General features: G+C 48.3%; 1 protein-coding gene across 4 annotated transcripts in view; it reads left to right on the top strand.

Annotated features, from left to right (window-relative positions):
* The first annotated feature begins 7 nt into the window (after positions 1-7).
* NCKAP5L (NCK associated protein 5 like) overlaps positions 8-18,258 on the top strand; it is a 39,464-nt gene continuing 21,213 nt past the window's right edge. For 2 of the 4 annotated variants that reach the window (XM_023211184.2, XM_023211183.2), the window contains exon 1: positions 8-123. The gene's annotated coding sequence lies outside the window, so the exon portion shown is untranslated. The remainder of the gene's footprint in view (positions 124-18,258) is intronic. The other 2 variants (XM_023211187.3, XM_023211186.2) reach the window with 1 other exon arrangement.

Genomic DNA, 18,258 nt, shown 5'->3' with positions numbered 1-18,258 from the left:
CCTTTAAAGCCTTGACATCAGGAGGCGGCTCCGGCACCCCCCTTTCTCTGCCCCCCGCCCCCAACCGCGGCCATGGACCTGGCGGATCTGGCCTGCCCTGGCCCAGCTCAATACCTGATTTCGGTGAGTTCTGGGTCTACTTGGGATTGAAAGAGCGGCAAGTGCGGGGGGGATCTGTAGCTCCGTGCCGGGGGAAGTGGGGTGTAGAGGGTAAGGCTCTCGTGGCAGTACAGGGTCGGAGAGGGCGTCTCGGCTTCCTGCCCAAACCATACTGCCCGCCCCTCCGTCCCTCCCTCCAGCTGCACCCTCCTCGGGGGTCCGGCTGAGACTCTGTGCACCCCCACCCCACCCCCTCCCGCCCCCCGCGCCATCCTCGCGCACACTCAGTGGCCCCGGAAGGGAAACTTTCGGGAGTGGGGGATGTTCCGGGGGCCGGGCTCCCCTCCCACTTTGAAAGCACTGACCTTGCCCCAGCTGCCCACCCCACCCAACCCGCATCCCACCGTCCGGGTGCCGCTTAGCGGTGCCGGGTTATTGCGGGGGGAGGGGCTCTCTCCCCAAAGCGCAGGCGCGGAGACGAGCCTGGGGCTCCCTTTCGCACTCCTTCCAGTCCCCGTGGCCTGGGGCGGTAGGGCCTGGGGAAGGCGGGGAGCGGCGGAAAGAGCGGGTCTCCTAGAGAACAGCCCTTCAGAGGCTTTGAGGGGCTGCGGGAAGGAGGAAGGACCTGGCGGGCTGCACGCTGAAGAGAAGCTAAGGGAGGGAGGAGGGTTGGTTGGGCAGGGAGCAGGGACAGGGCAGCGCCTGCAGAAAAGGCCCTCCGGGTGCTGGCTGCGGTGCCAGAAGAATGCAGAGAATTCATCTGTGCCCGACGCTCCCCTGGCTTAGCCCAACTAAGAAAGCGGCTGCCCGGATCCTAGCTCCCCTCTCCTTGTCCTGGGCCCAAGGCCCCGCGTTGTCTCCAGTCCTGGCATGGCCCCAAGGGCACAGAGGGCCCTCGCCTCCCACAGGCCTAGTTTTCTAGGCATCCTAGGGCTGGATCAGCCCAGTCTACCTAGTCTGTCCAGCTGCTACTTCTTAAAGGCCTACCTTGCTGAGGAGCTAGGGATCTTGGGCTAAGTAGTTCTCTGGCTGTAGAGGCAATCCCTCCCTCCCACTTCTCCCGCTCTTTCATGGGTCCTCCTTCTTAAGCACAGTGGTCAGCCAGAGGAAGTAGCCCGGGCAGGGGTGGTCCTGGGGAGCGGTAGAAAGGGTGTCAGTGCCTAACCGGTTTATGGTCAGTACTTTTGGGGAAAATGCACATAGCCCATTTGCCTTGTTGCAGACCCTCCCTTGCAGACATTACGCCATCTGGCTCTCTCAGACTCCTTGTGTGACAGGAATTCACTTCTCAAATTGGTCCCCCCATCTTCCTAAAAACAACCTGGGGTTAGTGGGTTTCCTATCCCAAAGAAACCGTGTGTATTCCTGTCCGGAGAGATATTCCCAAGTTCAAGCTTGTTTTCAAAGGCTATGGTCTGTGCATGAGGTGGCATCTTTCTCCAGCTCTGGCCCTCACGAAAAGAGTGAGGACCTGGAGGGGCAGGTGCCGTGGTTGGCAGGGAAGAAGGATCTTCATGATAGGCCGGTGAAGATCTAAATGTTTGGGGACCAAGCTGGTATCAATAAAGACAGAGTCAGAAGCTCTGGTCCCTACTTTTCCTAGCTTGCTGTATGACCTTGGCCGAGGCAGTTTGCTCTCTGGGGCTCACTTTCCCCATCTTTAAAATTCAGTAGTTGGACTAGATAGCTCTAATGTTCCCTTCCACGTTTGACATTGAATGGTTTCACTGATGGGTGAATCTATAGGGGAGAAAGGTCCTCTGGCAGCATGGTTCCATTTAGAGGGAGCTAAAGTGTTGGGTATGCTTTAAATTGCAATTACTTAGGATTAGAACCCTGTGTAGAGAGAACAGATTCCCTTATTCTATGCCTGAGAGTAGACCTTGTCCCACACACCCCTGGTGCCTTGGGATATGAACTCCTGCTGGCTTGGGTTTGGCCCACCCATCACGCCTGTGGTGAGACATCCTGGCCCTTTGAAGAGGAGCTGAGAGAGGAGGAGGCAGCCGAGGGCCAGCAGGGTAAGCAGATTCCCAGGAGACAGTTTAAGTCTCAGCTGTTGGGACTTGTTTTAGGATCTGGGCCAGGGAGCACAACACACTCACCCACCCGCCCTCTTATAGGAGGAGGGCAAGGAGGGCCCCACTGCTTTTGCCCATCCCATCCCCAGCCCTGCCCACCTCACTGCTGTACTCACATCCCCAGGTCCCAGGCAAGGGGCTAAGGAATCTTCCCCACTGCCCTCATCCAGCCCAGCCAGCCTCCCAGGCCCTGCCAAACCAGCCAGTGGCAGCAGTGAGGAGAAACTGCACCCACCCCACCTTTCCCAGCCCCTTCCCTCCCGGGGTAGGACTTCGTCAGGAGTTGGGCTCTCCAGGTTGGGACTTGCTTTCCAGCCCAAGAGCCAGAGGTCTTGAAGTTCTTGTTTGTTTTCATCCTCGGTCTCCCAGTTGAAGGGGAATGTTGAAGGAGAGGTGGTGGTTAAGGAAGCCCTGGGTTTGCTCATGTAGGGGCACATTCTCCCTGCGTTGCTTTTCCCTCTGCTGGCTCTCCTGGGACTGGGAAGCCCTCTGCCCTGGGCCCTACTGCCTATGAGGGTGAAGCTGCAGCAGGAGGTGTTTAGGTTAAACCCCAGGGAAGCCTTCCTTACTGCTGTGAGCCCTTGGAATGGATAATGGAAGCTCCCAGGGAGGTCAGTTTCCCAGAAAGTGGCTAATGCTGGAGTCCCTGTCAGACTGAAGGATGCAGCTGTTACTAGGCAGAGGCTGCTGTTCTCTCTTGGGGTGTGGCTCTGAGGCTGGCCAGCCAGAGGCCCCGTTAGAAGCAGGAGGAGAAAGGGCCCTTGCCTGACAGCCCAAGTGGGGTCCCTGACCCCATCATGCCTGAGTCACCAGAGCTGCATCTCTCAAAACAAGTGCCCTTTCTAGCCCCTGCTTCTCAGCCCCTCCCCCAATTCAACACTGCTCCCACAGTCTCCTTCGACAACCCTCACCCAAACCTGGCAGGTTCCCCGAGCCCCAGTCTGGCTGCATTAATGGACTGATTGGATTTTCTATACTTGGAGTTTGGGGTTTCTGATTGAACATGCAAATTTATGTAAATCAATCTGGGATCTGCCACTACATCAAAACAATACAGAGCATAGGTTGGAAGGAATCCTAGAGACAGTCTAGTCTAACGCCCTCGTGTTAAAAATGGGGAAACTGAAGTCCAGAGCGGGAAGTGATTCATGCGGTGGTGAGTGTCAGAGGCAGGCCTCCTGATTCTGCTCTGTAGTTTCACATGGTCCCATTCTGCCTTAATGTTTTATGTATGAGGTAGCCTGGTTAGATTTAAAGCAGAGAGGGCCAGTTCTTGAACCTGAGATAGCAGAAAGCTGGGCCCTCGGAGAGTCAGAGTGTTATCGCAGGACCCCCCAGGGGCTCTGGTCAGCTTTGTAACATGCTGAGGAAAACCAACTTCAAATCCCTGAGAACAAGACCCATAATATTTTCCCCCAGACACTGACCTGGAGGGTTGGAGGACAAGGTCATTGGTTGCTGCCTGTCTTGGCTCTTGTAGTTTCTCGGGAACTTAGATTTTTTCTGTCCTGGCATCTGTCACAGTACCAGGCACGCAGCAGGCTGTGGATGGACCTACATATGCAATGCCTCCATCTTTGTTTACCCTTCCCTCCTACTTTGAGTCTCTACTGGTTCCCTCTGTGGACACAGTGGGAAAAGGTCTTTGGTCTCTTAGGATGCTTTGCCCACCGTCCTCTGCCCTCTTAGAGGGCATACGCCAACTGGACCTCCCCGGCAGGTTTCTACAGCACTGGCCAGCCAGACAGGCCTTGCTGTAGGAAGGATCTCTTTATTTTAGGATCAGTACCAAGGATGCAAGGGGGCTTCAGAGATGGACTGGGGTTCCCAAGAAGCAGTCTCCCCCATTTCTTCACTCTTCTTGATCTGATCCGCCTACCTGGCTGTAAAGTGTTCCCCACTCCCACTTCATGGACTACGCCTGTGGCGTGGGGCTGTTCGGAGGGCTGAGCGCTCACTTACCCTGTGGCGCCTGGGCATACTGTAGAGATGTGGAGGTGCCTGAGGCAGCTGTCAGCCTGCTTTGTGATACTCTGGGAGGGTAGGGCATGGGCTCAAGAACAGAGGCCTTGACTCCCAGCCAGGGCTACTCACCAGGCCCTGCCGCAGCCTAGGAGGGGGCTTGGGACACATATCTGGGTCTTTCTTCACCTTCTCCCCAAACCCAAGTCTGGAGGACTCTGGAATGAGTGCCCCTGTCTTCAGCACCTTCCCAAAACACTACAGGTGTGGAACTGGCACCCTCACCCCCCTCTGCCCAGCAGCCCTCAGCACCTGTGTCTGTAGCTCTCTGTGAGGGCAAATCCTTCTCCTTGGGCCTCAGTTTCCCAGCCAGTGTTCCTGTATTAATTATGCATCACCATTGGGGTGTGGCACCTGCTCGATAATTACCATTTTCCCAGCTCTGGGAGTTACGCAGATGAAAGAGGAGGCCAGGCTGTTATTAAGGTGAATTATTGTTGCTGTTATTACCGATTTCTAAAACCCAGCAGCTGCTGAGAAGAACCCAGTCAGATACAGCACCCTGTACCTTATGCTGGTCCTTGAAATCTGGGAATTCTCCAATATTCACTATGCTTTTTTTTTTTTCAAGTATAGATGTCTTAAAGGAGAGAAGACCCCACTCTGCTGCTCCTGTTGTTGCCTGCAGGGCTTGAGTGACAGGTGCTGCTTAGAACCTGTGGTCTGCATGTCTCCTCACTCTCATGTAGTTCAGCCTGAAATTGTCCCTGCCCGTAGACACTCCGGTAGGCCAATGGTCAAGGTTTTTCTAGGCAGGGCTGTTAGGGGCCCTGGAACTCCTGGGGTGTGTCTCTGGGGTTCTCAACAGTTGCAATTCCCAGGGGCTGATTTACCTCACTCCCAGCTGGCTTGATGTGGGGGCTATAATCGGCCCTTCTATACAAGGATGTGTTGAGACACCCCCAGAACCTGCCCACAGCAGCACCAGGCACTTCCAGGAGTCATTTACCCCACTGGCCCCAAACTTTCCCCTGCCCTCTGCCTCTGCCCCTGACCAGACTGTCCCCCTTCTGAGGGACCTAGAATAAACCCAACTCTTACCCAGGTGGAAGTACCCATGACCAACTTCTGAATAGTGGTGTTACCATGCCCACACCACAGCCTGGGGTTAGGAGGGCCTCTCTGCTAACCCAGGGCAAGATGGCTGGAGAAGAAAGGATGTGAAGGCATCAGCAACCCTGGGTTAGAGGCCCCACATTCATCTGACTGGCCGCCTCACCTGCTCCCTTGTCCTAGGGGCCTGGTAGAGGGTGAATGCCACAGCTGGGAGGAGCTTTAGAAATCAACTTGTTGAATAGTTTGATTCCTTCTACTATTTTTTGCAGTTTTGTTTTCTTTTTTCACCAGATTTTATAAATTTAGTTTGAAAATTGAAATCTCTGCTGGGCACTGTGGGAGGCCAAGGTGGGTGGGTCACTTGAGGTTAGGAGTTCAAGACCAGCCTAACTAAGACGGTGAAACCTCATCTCTACCAAAAAATATAAAAATTAGCCAGGCGTGGTGGTGTGCACCTGTAGTCCCAGCTACTGGGGAGGCTGAGGTGGGAGGATCACTTGAACCCAGGAAGCAGAGGTTGCAGTGAGCAGAGATTGAGTACCACATTCCAGCCTAGGCAACAGTGAGACCCTGTCTCAAAAAAAAAAAAAATCTCGCTCCCACCTCCATCCCCTTTTCCCCCATAATCATTTATTAGTTTCTTATATATCCCTTGAGTTTTCTTACACAATACCAAACACACACAAACATATATTCTTTTTTTTTCATTCTTACCCAAAAATACAGCGTAGCGTGTCTACTGTATTTGTTGCCTTATCTATTAGCAGTACCTGGGTATGCCTGGATTTCTCCTACCACCTATGTCAGCTCTCCCGTTTCTGGCTGTCTTAGTCTGTTTGAGCTGCTATAACAACATACCATAAGCTAGGCAGCTTAGAAACAACAGAAATTTATTTCTCACAGCTCTAGAGGCTGGGAAGTCCAAGGTGAAGGCAAGGGCAGATTTGGTGTCTGGTGAGGGCCAGCTTTCTGATTCCTGGACAGAGGCTTCTTATTGTGTCCTTACATGGTGGAAGGGGTGAGGAATCTCACCAGGCCCCTTTTTATAAGAGCACTAATCCCCTTCATGAGGGCTCCACCTCCATGACCTATTTACGTCCCAAAGCACCACTGCCCCACCGCCCCGCAATAGCATTACCTTGGGTATTAGGATTTCACCATGTGGATTTGCGGGGATACAAGCATTCAGACCATAGCACTGGCCTTGACCACTCATCCCAGGGTTCCCCAGTTGGCCCCAAGTCATGAGCAGTGTTCATTCACCTTTGTATACTGAACTTCATTCAGATGTCAGGATTCAGGCCAAACTGGCCTCTGAGGAATTCTCAAGGCATATGAGCGGCCTATTTATTCAGCCAGCAGATTATTTAGAATTTACTGTGTGCCGGGTGCTGTGCTAATCTTTAGGGATAAGTGGTGATCAAAAAAGTCCACGTTAATCAAATAATTAAACAGTTCTATAATTATAGCCGTGATAAAGGTTGCAAAGAAAGGACACGTGCTATAAGAGCAAGTGCTCCGAGGACTTGCCCCACCTAGTGCTGGGGGTGGCCCGTGCTGAGGCGCATGACATGGCACACATGCTGGGAGCAGGAGTCAGGCCAGGACTGCAGATGTGGGTACCACGTGGCCTGGAATACTGGCTTTCTCAACTTGGCTTGAGTGGCTTCTCTTCTCACCACTCCCCCAGTCTGTGGGATGTCCTGGGTCCCTTGAGTTTTATTGTGTCCAAGACAGGAGACCCCCTTCTCTTCCAGATGGTGCTGATAATTCCTCTTCTCCTACCCGCATTGCATCACCTTCTATTTCCCCCGCTGTGAGCCTGCAGGCTCCTGAAGCTGGAGCCTTTCTTTCCACTCCAGGCTGAGGGGAAGTTGGGGGGTGGGGATGGGGGTTTGCTTCTTACTTCCTCTGTAGACAGCACCTCACTTCCTGTCCTCCAGGCTAGAAGAAGGCTAAAACTCTTGGCTTTGCCGCCCCTTCCTCTCTCCTCCCCCACTGCTTTCCTGGGAAGCCTGCAGGCCTTGAAGGAGCAAGGCAGCATCAAAGCCAGCAGTTTATCCCTGAAGGCCCTGCGGAGCTCCTTACCCCACCCCTATCCCGCACAAGGGACCTGGCTCCTCAGCTGCAGTCCTTTTCTAGATGGTATATTCTTCTCTCCTGTGCCCTGCAGGGGAGAGGAGTCAGAGGGCTGACCCCCATTTTACAGGAAGGAAACTGAGGCCCAGTGGGGTGCCAGCTTCACCTAGGGTCATGTGGTTTGGCTGCATGAATCTCAGGAGCAGAATCCCAAAAGCCTGCCTCCTGTTTGTGATCACAAACAAGAGCAGAGCCCAGTGGGGGCTTGTGGGCAAACCAGAGCTGTTTTCTCCTCCCAGTGCAGAGCTGGCAGCTTGGGGTGTCACCTCTGGGCTCTGGCTGGATGGTGTCCACTAGCTGAGCACTGGAGTTGCTTGAATGCAGAAGGCATATTGGCTGGCCAGAGCCTATTCTTGTAGAAAGAAGCCAGGAGATTGGGAGGCTGGGCGCAGTGGCTCATGCCTGTAATCCCAGCACTTTGGGAGGCTGAGGTGGGTGGATCACAAGGTTAGGAGATCAAGATCATCCTGGCTAACACGGTGAAACACGATCTCTACTAAAAATACAAAAATTAGCCAGGCGTGGTGACACGCGCCTGTAGTCCCAGCCACTTGGGAGGCTGAGGCAGGAGAATCGCTTGAACCCGGGAGGTGGAGGTTGCAGTGAGCCAAGATCACGCCACTGCCTTCCAGCCTGGGTGACACAGCAAAACTCCATCTCAAAAAAAAAAAGCCAGGAGATAAAGTTTAGGGGATGGGCACTAGGAGCTGGAAGGGTATCTGCCCAGCTCTCCTCTCCCTGCAGGTGCAGCCTCCCAGGCCCTATTATCTCAGACCTGGGAGAAAATACTAATAGCTGATGTTTCAGTGGTCAGCTCTGCCATCACCTTCGCCATCACCTCCAGGAGCCTCTCTGCCTTGGTTCCTCCTGTGGGACCCAGCATATGTCTCTGGTTATGCCCAGGATATTGAAAAGATGCAACTCCCTGATTCTGCCAGGGGATAGGAGAGGAGTTAGTTATTGGCATGGGCCGGGGAGCAGGAAACAATCACCTTCAAATGTCCTTAGATCCAGCAGCACTGAGTCATTCTGGTTCCATATACGCCCAGAGGTTTCTGCCTCCTCACTTCTGTTTCTGCCCTTCCTTCTGTGTGGAATGACACCCTTCCCTTTTCATTGTATGTAAACCCCACCTGTCTTTACCTTCTGTTCACTTGATGTCTCCAATTCTGAAAAACTCCAATATGTCTTTCCTGATTTTTAAAGTTCTTCAACAGACTCCTCTTATGGAACTTCCTTCATAGTACAGCTATCTATCCACATGTCTGTTTTCTTTTTTTCCCTTGAGGCAGAGTCTTGCTATGTTGCCCAGACCGGTCCCAAACTCCTGGGCTCAAGCAATCCTCTGCTTCTACGCATTCAACTTTTTAGAATCCATATATAAGTGAGATCATGTGGTATTTTTCTGTGCCTGGCTTATTTCACGTAACATAGTGTTCTCTGAATTCATCCACGTTGTTACGAATGACAGGATTTCCTCCTTTTTTAGGGCTGAATAGTGTCCTATTATGTATATATAGCATCTTTTCCTTATCCATTCATCTACTGATGGATACTTAGGTTGGTTCCATATCTTGACTACAGTGAATAAACATGGGAGTGCAGATATCTCTTCAACATCCTGATTTAATGGTAGTTCCATTTAAGGGTTTTTATTTTTTATTTTTTATTTTTTTGAGATGGAGTCTCACCCTGTCGCCTGGGCTGGAGTGCAGTGGCGCAATCTCAGCTCACTGCAAGCTCTGCCTCCGGGGTTCAAGCAATTCTCCTGCCTCAGCCTCCCAAGTGGCTGGGACTACAGGCGCCCGCCACCATGCCCGGCTAATTTTTTGTAGTTTTAGTAGAGACGGGGTTTCACCATGTAGCCAGAATGGTCTCAATCTCCTGACTTTGTGATCCGCCCACCTCGGCCTCCCAAAGTGCTGGGATTACAGGCGTGAGCCACCACGCCCAGCCTTTTTTTTTTTTTTTTTTTTTTTAAATACAGGGTCTTGTGTTGTCTAGGCTGGTCTTGAACTCCTGGACTCAAGTGATCCTCCTGCCTTGGCCTCCTAAAGTGTTAAGATTATAGGTGTGAGCCACTGGGTCTGGCCTATTTTAAGTTTTTTGAGAAACTTCCATACCATTTACCATAGTGGCTATACTAATTTATATTCCCTCCAATGGTGTACAAGGGTTCCCTTTTCTCCACATCCTTGTCAACACTTATTATTTTGTCTTTTTTATAATATTCTAAATGTGTGAAGTAATATCTCATTGTGGTTTAAATTTACATTTCCCTGATGATTCGTGATATTGAGCATTTTTTCATATACCCACTGGCCATTTGTATGTCTTTTAAGAAATGTCAGGCTCTGCACGGTGGCTCATGCCTATAATCCCAGCATTTTGGGAGGCTGAGGCAGGCAGATTGCTTGAGCCCAGGAGTTCGAGACTAGCCTGGGCAACATGGTCAAACCCTGTCTCTACAAAAAGAGATCCAAAAAATTAGTTGGACATGGTGATGCATGCCTGTAGTCCCAGCTACTTGGGAGGCTGAGGTGGGAGGATCAGCTGAGCCCAGGAGTTTGAGGTTACAGTAAGCCATAATTGTACCACTGCAACCAACCTGCACTCCAGCCTGAGTGAATGAGATGTGTGGTTTACAAATATTTTCTACTATTTTGTTGATTGTCTCTTTAATCTGCTGTTTCCTTTGCTCTGCAGAAGCTTTTTAGTTTGATGTAATCTCCTTTTTGCCTGTGCTTTTGGAGTCATATCCAAAAAGTCATTGCCCAGACCAATGTCATGGAGTTTTTCCCCTGTATTTTATTTTATTCTAGTAGTTTTACAGTTTCTGGTCAGGTTTAAGGTTTGTTTTTGTTTTTTTTTTTTTTTCAAGACAGAGTCTCGCTCTGTAACCCAGGCCAGAGTGCAGCAGTGAGATTTCAGCTTACTACAACCTCCACTACCTCCTGGGTTCAAAAGATTCCTGTGCCTCTGCCTCCCAAGTAGCTGGAATTACAGGCATGAGCCACCACACCCAGCTAATTTTTGTATTTTTAGTAGAGAGGAGGTTTCAAGGCCGGGCACGGTGGCTCAAGCCTGTAATCCCAGCACTTTGGGAGGCCGAGACGGGCGGATCACGAGGTCAGGACATCGAGACCATCCTGGCTAACACGGTGAAACCCCGTCTCTACTAAAAATACAAAAAAAACTAGTCGGGCGAGGTGGCGGGCGCCTGTAGTCCCAGCTACTCGGGAGGCTGGGGCAGGAGAATGGCGTGAACCCGGGAGGCGGAGGTTGCAGTGAGCTGAGATCCGGCCACTGCACTCCAGCCTGGGCGACAGAGCAAGACTCCGTCTCAAAAAAAAAAAAAAAAAAGAGAGGAGGTTTCACTACATTGCCCAGGCTGGTCTCAAACTCCTGACCTCAAGTGATCTGCCTGCCTTGGCCTCCCATAGTGCTAGGATGATAGGCATGAGCACTGCAACTGGCCATGTTTAAGTTTTTAATAGATTTTTAGTTGATTTTTGTATATGGTGTGAGATGAGGGTCTAATCTAATTTTACTCTTCTGCATGTGAATATCCAGTTTTCTCAATACTAATTACTAAGGAGACTGTCCTTTCCCTGTTGTGTGTTCTTGGCATCTTTGTTAGCGGTCAATTAACTGTAAACATGTGGATTTATTTCTGGTCTCTCTATTCTGAACCATTCATCTAGTGTCTGTTTTTATGCCAGTACCATGCTATTTTGATTACTATAGCTTTGTAGTAGGTTCTTCAAATCAGGTAGTGTAATGTCTCCAAGTTTGTTCTTTTGCTCAAGAACAAACTTTTGCTCAGCTTATTTACCTGGCTTTACTCTAGGATGTGGTGTGATAGGTAGCACGGAGAATTTTGGATTCTCAGGGGTAGGTTCAATTCCTATATTCTAGAAATAAGAGGATTTTAACCTCTATTATTTACTCTATCAAAGTAATTCTTTTGTCAGATATATTGCTTTGGCTATTTGGGATCTTTTACGGTTCCATATGAGTTTTAGGATTTTTTTCCTATTCCTATGAAAAATATAATTGATATCTTGATAGGGATTGCATTGAATCTGTAGATTGCTTTGGGTATTTATGGACATTTTAAAAATATTAATTATTCCAATCCCTGACATGGGACATCTTTCCAGTTATTCATGTCAATTTCTTTTATTAGTGTTCTATAGTTTTTAGTGTAGAGATCATTCACCTCCTTGGTTAAACTTATTCTGGAATATTTTATTATTTTGTACTTTTTTAGGTAGTTCATTGTTAACATACAGAAAGACTACTGATTTTTTTTCTTGCATGTCTTATGTCCCCTATAGACTGAAAGCTCCCAGAAGCCCAAGAGCTGACCCTTCTCTGAATTGCCCCCAGCTATATACCTAAGCAATGTGTTTCCTAGTGAGTTTGTCAGTCCAGAAATATCTGTAGAATGAATAGGTTATACTATTTGCCAGAGACAGTCACTGAGGCCTAAGAGTGGGTTGAGAACTTTTTTTGTTTTGAGACGGACTCTCACTGTCACCCAGGCTGGAGTGCAGTGGTGCGATTTTGGCTCATCACAACCTCTGCCTCCGGGGTTCAAGCAATTCTCCTGTCTCAGCCTCCCGAGTAGCTGGGACTACAGGCACTCACCACCACGCCCAGCTAATGTTTGTATTTTTAGTAAAGACAGGGTTTCACCATGTTGGTCAGGCTAGACTCAAACTCCTGACCTCTTAATCTGCCCACCTTGGCCTCCCAAAGTGTTGGGATTACAGGCGTGAGCCACCGCTTCTGGCTTTTTTTTTTTTTTCCTTTTTTTGAGAGGGTTGAGAACTTTGAAAGGGTCAGGGGCAAATCTGAAAATGTCTCTTCCTCACCCCTCAGTATGGTTTGTCCTGTGGGCCTTAAGAGCCATTTGGTGGAGGATAGTTAGGGGTCTTTCGGGGAACCTGATGAGCCCAGGTATGTTCTTAGCTGTCCCTTCTTTCTTTTTTTTTTTTTTTTTTTTGAGACAGAGTCTCGCTCTGTCGCCCAGGCTGGAGTGCAGTGACCGGATCTCAGCTCACTGCAAGCTCCGCCTCCCAGGTTTACACCATTCTCCTGCCTCAGCCTCCCGAGCAGCTGGGACTATAGGCGCCCGCCAGTTTTTTGTATTTTTTTAGTAGAAATGGGGTTTCACCGTGTTAGCCAGGATGGTCTACTGTCCCTTCTTTCTAACCTTTTTTTCTGGGGAGAATGAAAGGAGATCACTAGTTCTGCAGGGGGCAGGGTGGCTCAGGGCCTGGTCTGGTTGGTAGGAGTGGTACACTGGCAGAGGGTGTGGCAGGGAGTGCAGAAATACAAGCAAGAGCCTCTGCTGGGGGAGCTCCCCTTTTAACAGTATGGGGAGTCCCCTCGTCTTCACAGGGAATGTTCAATAACAGGATGCATTGCATTTGGAAATACTGATCCTGCAGGAGGCACTTGAAGAAGATAGAACAATGAGGCTGCATGAGTCCAGGAAAGCTTGTCCAAAGAGTTGCTTAGGGGCCAGACAAAGGCAGGGCTTCGAGGGTTGTGTTGAGGGCTTTGGTCGTTCCCAAAAGCAGTGGGAGGTTGTGGGAAGATTTGAAGTGGGAAGAACACAATCAGATTTATAGTTTTAGAAGGTTGCTATGGTGGAGCTCCTTGGAAAAGTGGTTGTGGCAAGGAAAATACAAGATAAGCCAGGAACATCTTACGGCAAGAGAGTGCTTGAAAAAAAAAGAAAAAAAAAAAAAAAGGAAGCACTGGCTGGGTGTGGTGACTTGTGCCTGTAATCCCAGCACTTTGGGAGGACCAGGTGGGTGGAGCACTTGAGGTCAGGAGTTCGAGACCAGCCTGGCCAACATGACAAAACCCCATCTCTACTAAAAACATAAAAATTAGCCAGGTGTAGTGGCACACACCTGTGGTCCCAGCTACTCAGGAAGCTGAGGCATGAGAATCGCTTGAGCCGAGATCACACCACTGCCCTCCAGCATGGGCGACAGGGCAAGACTTGTCTAAAAAAAAAAAGAAAGAAAGAAAAGGAAGCGTGTTGGAAGGAGGACCCAGCCTGAAAGATTCTCAATGGCCAGTGGCCATAGCTGGAATTTGAACAACGAAATGTGATAATAGTATTGGATTATAACCCAAAGATTAAATAAATATCCAGGCCGGGCATGGTGGCTCACACCTGTAATCCCAGCACTGTGGGAGGCCAAGGCGGGCGGATCATGAGGTCAGGAGATCGAGACCATCCTGGCTAGCACGGTGAAACCCCATCTCTACTAAAAATACAAAACAATTAGCCGGGCGTGGTGGCGGGCGCCTGTTGTCCCAGCTACTCGGGAGGCTGAGGCCGGAGAATGATGTGAACCCGGGAGGCAGAGCTTGCAGTGAGCCGAGGTTGCGCCACTGCACTCCAGCCTGGGCGACAGAGCGAGACTCCGTCTCAATAAAAAAAAATTAAATAAAAAAATAGTAGCCGGGCACGGTGGCTCAAGCCTGTAATCCCAGCACTTTGGGAGGCCGAGACAGGCGGATCACGAGGTCAGGAGATCAAGACCATCCTGGCTAACACAGTGAAACCCCGTCTCTACTAAAAAATACAAAAAACTAGCCGGGCGAGGTTGCAGGCGCCTGTAGTCCCAGCTAATGTAGTCCCAGCTACTCGGGAGGCTGAGGCAGGAGAATGGCATAAACCCGAGAGGCGGAGCTTGCAATGAGCTGAGATCCGGCCACTGCACTCCAGCCTGGGTGACAGAGCGAGACTCCATCTCAAAAAAAAAAAAAAATTATATATGTGTATGTGTGTGTGTATATATATATTATATATATATATCCAGTTTGTCCATACCAATATAAATACATGATTAAATGGGATGAAGGGACAGTTCTTCCTTATAGAAAACTTGCAATTAATAAATATAGAAGGAAGATAGGAAATTGAAAATTATGTTTTAGAACACCATAGTAATTGCTACAAGCAAGATCCACTGATTTTGGTTAAAAATTGCCCGGTGAAAATTTAAGGAGAAATAGGATATTTGCATAGTCACAAAGTATTGCCCCCCAAAATATTAATTACAGAAGGAAAAACAGTGACTTTACAATGGAGAAACCAATTAATAGATACTGCCTAACCAAGTGATGAGGTTAAAACATCACCAGAAACAAGAAAACTTGGTATCATGTGTGTCCTCAGATATAATGCCCTGGGGAAGGCATATCACCTCCGTGGTATTCTTGTCAAAACATATAACCTCAGTCTAATCAGTGAGAATGTCAAACAACCCAAATTGGAGGACGTTCTCCAAAATGTTGACTAGTCCCTTCAGAAGTGTTAAGATGATGAAAGGTAAAGAAATGTCGAAGGATTGTCATGAATTGTAAATGCTAAGGAGACTGGGTGACCAAGTACCCTGTGGAATCCTGGATTGGATCTTGGAGCAGAATATTGGTACAAAAACTGATAAGATCTATATAAAGGCTATAGTTTCATTTTCTAAAAATTGTTCTGCTAAAGAAAGATGTGGAACCATGAGAATGTGCTACTATGTATTTTTTTAAGTATGTATTTATACATAAAGTAACACATAGGCACATAGAAGAAGAGGTGGAAGAGGGGTGGGAGAAGCACGGGAATGTAATAGGAAAGGGAAAAGTCATCCAGGAAGAAGTGGATACCCTCAAGAAAGTGAGAAGACAGCCCACAGAATGGAAGAAAATATTTTCAAATCATGTATATACATATATATGCATATATATACGTACACACACACAGACACACACACATATATATAAAAGGACTTGTATCTAGAATATTTAAAGAGTTCTGAAAACTAGGCTGGGCAAAGTTGCTCATCCCTGTAATCCCAGTGCTTTGGGAGGCCAAGGCAGGAGGATCACTAGGAGGAGTTCAAGATCGGCCTGGGCAGTATGGCAAGACCCTGTCTCTACAAAAAATTTTAAAATTAGCCAGCTGTGGTAGTCCTGATTACTTGGGAGGCTGAAGTGGGAGGACCACTTGAGCCTAGGAGTCTGAAGTTACAGTAAGCTATGACTGTGGTACTGCACTCCAGCCTGAGTGACAGAGCCAAGCCAAATCTTGTCTCTAAAAAATATACATATATATATATAGGCCGGGAACAGTGTCTCACGCATGTAATCCCAGCACTTTGTGGGGCCGAGGCGGGCAGATCACTTGAGGCTAGGAGTTCGAGACCAGCTTGGCCAATATAGTGAAACCCCATCTCTACTAAAAATACAAAAATTAGTCAGGTGTGATAGCGCATGCCTGTAATCCCAGGTACTTGGGAGGCTGAGACAGGAGAATTGCTTGAACCCAGGATACAGGGGTGGCAGTGAGCTGAGATCGTGCCACTGCATTCCAGCCTGGGCTACAGAGTAAGACTCTATCTCAAAAAAAAAAATTTTTTTTTAAAGAATTCTCACAATTAAATAATAAAAAGACACAATCCCCAGTTTAAAAATCAGCAAAAATTTGAAAAACATTTCTCCAAGGAAGAGATACACATGGCCAATAAGCACATGCAAAAATGCTTAACATCGTTAGTCATCAGGGAGATACAAACTCAAACCACAATAAAATCTCACTTCATACTTACTGGGTGGCTGGAATCAGCAGATCAAATAATAAATGATGACCGTATGGAGAAATTGGAACCCTCATACACTGCTGGTGGGATTATAAAATGGTACACCTGCTCTGGACAACAATCTGACAGTTCCTCAAATGATTAAACCTGCAGTTATTATAAAACCCAGCAATTCTACTCCTAAGTATATATACCCAAGAGAAAGGAAAACATACATCTATACAAAAACTTGTGTAGTTGGTGCTCCACATTTGCAGGGAGGGTCCAACCAGCTGCGGGCCAAAAATATTTGGAAGAAAAAAAACAATTAAAAAAAACAATAAAATAAAAATAATACAAAGCTTAAAACAATACATATATTGTTTATATATATAGTCTAACAACTATTTACATAGCATTTACACTGTTTAGGTATGATAAGAAACCTAGAGATGATTTGTAAAGTATACCAGAGGAGGTATTTAGGTTATATGCAAATACCGCACCATTTTTTTATATAAGGGACTTGAGCATCCTCAGATTTTGGTTTTTGCAGGAGACCTAGATCCAATCCCCTCGGGATGCCAAGGGATAACTACATAAACGCTCATAGCAATATTCATAATAGCTAAAAAGTGAAAACAAGCCAAATGTTCATCAGTAGAATGGATGGATAAACTGTGGCTGGCCTATACAGTGGAGCACTGTTCACCCCTAAAAAGGAATGGAGGCTAGGTGTGGTGGCTTACGCCTGTAATTCCAGCACTTTGGGAGGCCAAGGTGGGAGGATCACCTGAGGTCAGGAGTTCGAGATCAGCCTGGCCAACATGGTGAAACCCCGTCTCTACTAAAAAATACAAAAATCAGCCAGGCGTAGTGGCGTGTGCCTGTAGTCCCAGCTACTCAGGAGGCTGAGGCAAGAGAATCGCTTGAGCCTGAGAGGCAGAGGTTACAGTGAGCTGAGATCACACCATTGCACTCCAGCCTGAGTAACAAGAGTGAAACTCTGTCTAAAAAAAAAAAAAGAAAAACAAAACAAAAGGAATGGAGTACTGAAACATGCAACAACGTGGATGAACCTTGAAAACATCACACAAAGTGAAAGAAGCCAGTCGTAGAAGGCACCAATGATATGATTGAATTCACATGAAATGTCCAGAATAGGGAAATCCATAGAGACAGAAAATAGATGAGTGGTTGCCTGTGACTGGGTGGGGAGGGGGCAGTGTTAAGGAAAGGAACAAAAAAGGCTAATAAAAGTGTTCTAAAATTAACCATGGTGATGACTGCACATATGTCTGAGTATACCAAGAACCACTGAATTGTACACTTTAAGTGGGTGAATTGTGTGAGACAGGGACTGTGTCTCAAAGCTTAAAAAAATGTCCAGTGGCCGGGCGCAGTGGTTCACGCCTGTAATCCCAGCACTTTGGGAGGCCGAGGCGGGCGGATCACAAGGTCAGGATGTCGAGACCATCCTGGCTAACACGGTGAAACCCCATCTCTACTAAGAAAAATAAAAAAAAAAATTAGCGGGTGCCTGTAGTCCCAGCTACTTGTGAGGCTGAGGCAGGAGAATGGCATGAACCCAGGAGGCGGAGCTTGCAGTGAGCCGAAATTGCACCACTGCACTCCAACCTGGGCGACAGAGCAAGACTCCGTGTAAAAAAAAAAAAAAAGTCCAGGAGGAAGTGGTCACAGAGGTCTTATACCTGCGACGGCAACGAGGACTGAAAAATATTGTTTGGATTTAGCATCGTGGTGGTTACCACTGAAGTTGGACCAGGTTGAGGGAGGAATGAGAAAATGGGTTTGGGATTTTCTTTTTTGTTTTTTGAGAAGTTTGGCTTTGAAGTATCTAGAGTATTTTTTGAAATTTGGCAGTATCTGGGAAAATGTCAAGCAAAGATTGTTGGTTTTGTTTGTTTAAGAGAAAAAAAGAGGCCGGGCGCGGTGGCTCAAGCCTGTAATCCCAGCACTTTGGGAGGCCGAGACGGGCAGATCACGAGGTCAGGAGATCGAGACCATCCTGGCTAACACAGTGAAACCCCATCTCTACTAAAAAATACAAAAAACTAGCCGGGCGATTTGGCGGACGCCTGTAGTCCCAGCTACTCGGGAGGCTGAGGCAGGAGAATGGCCTAAACCTAGGAGGCGGAGCTTGCAGTGAGCTGAGATCCAGCCACTGCACTCCAGCCTGGGCGGCAGAGCGAGACTCCGTCTCAAAAAAAAAAAAAAAAAAAAAAAAAGAGGAAAAA

Source organism: Piliocolobus tephrosceles, chromosome 10 (genome assembly GCF_002776525.5).
Source record: "Piliocolobus tephrosceles isolate RC106 chromosome 10, ASM277652v3, whole genome shotgun sequence".
Taxonomy (NCBI): domain Eukaryota; kingdom Metazoa; phylum Chordata; class Mammalia; order Primates; family Cercopithecidae; genus Piliocolobus; species Piliocolobus tephrosceles.
This window is presented reverse-complemented; position numbering and strand designations above follow the sequence as displayed.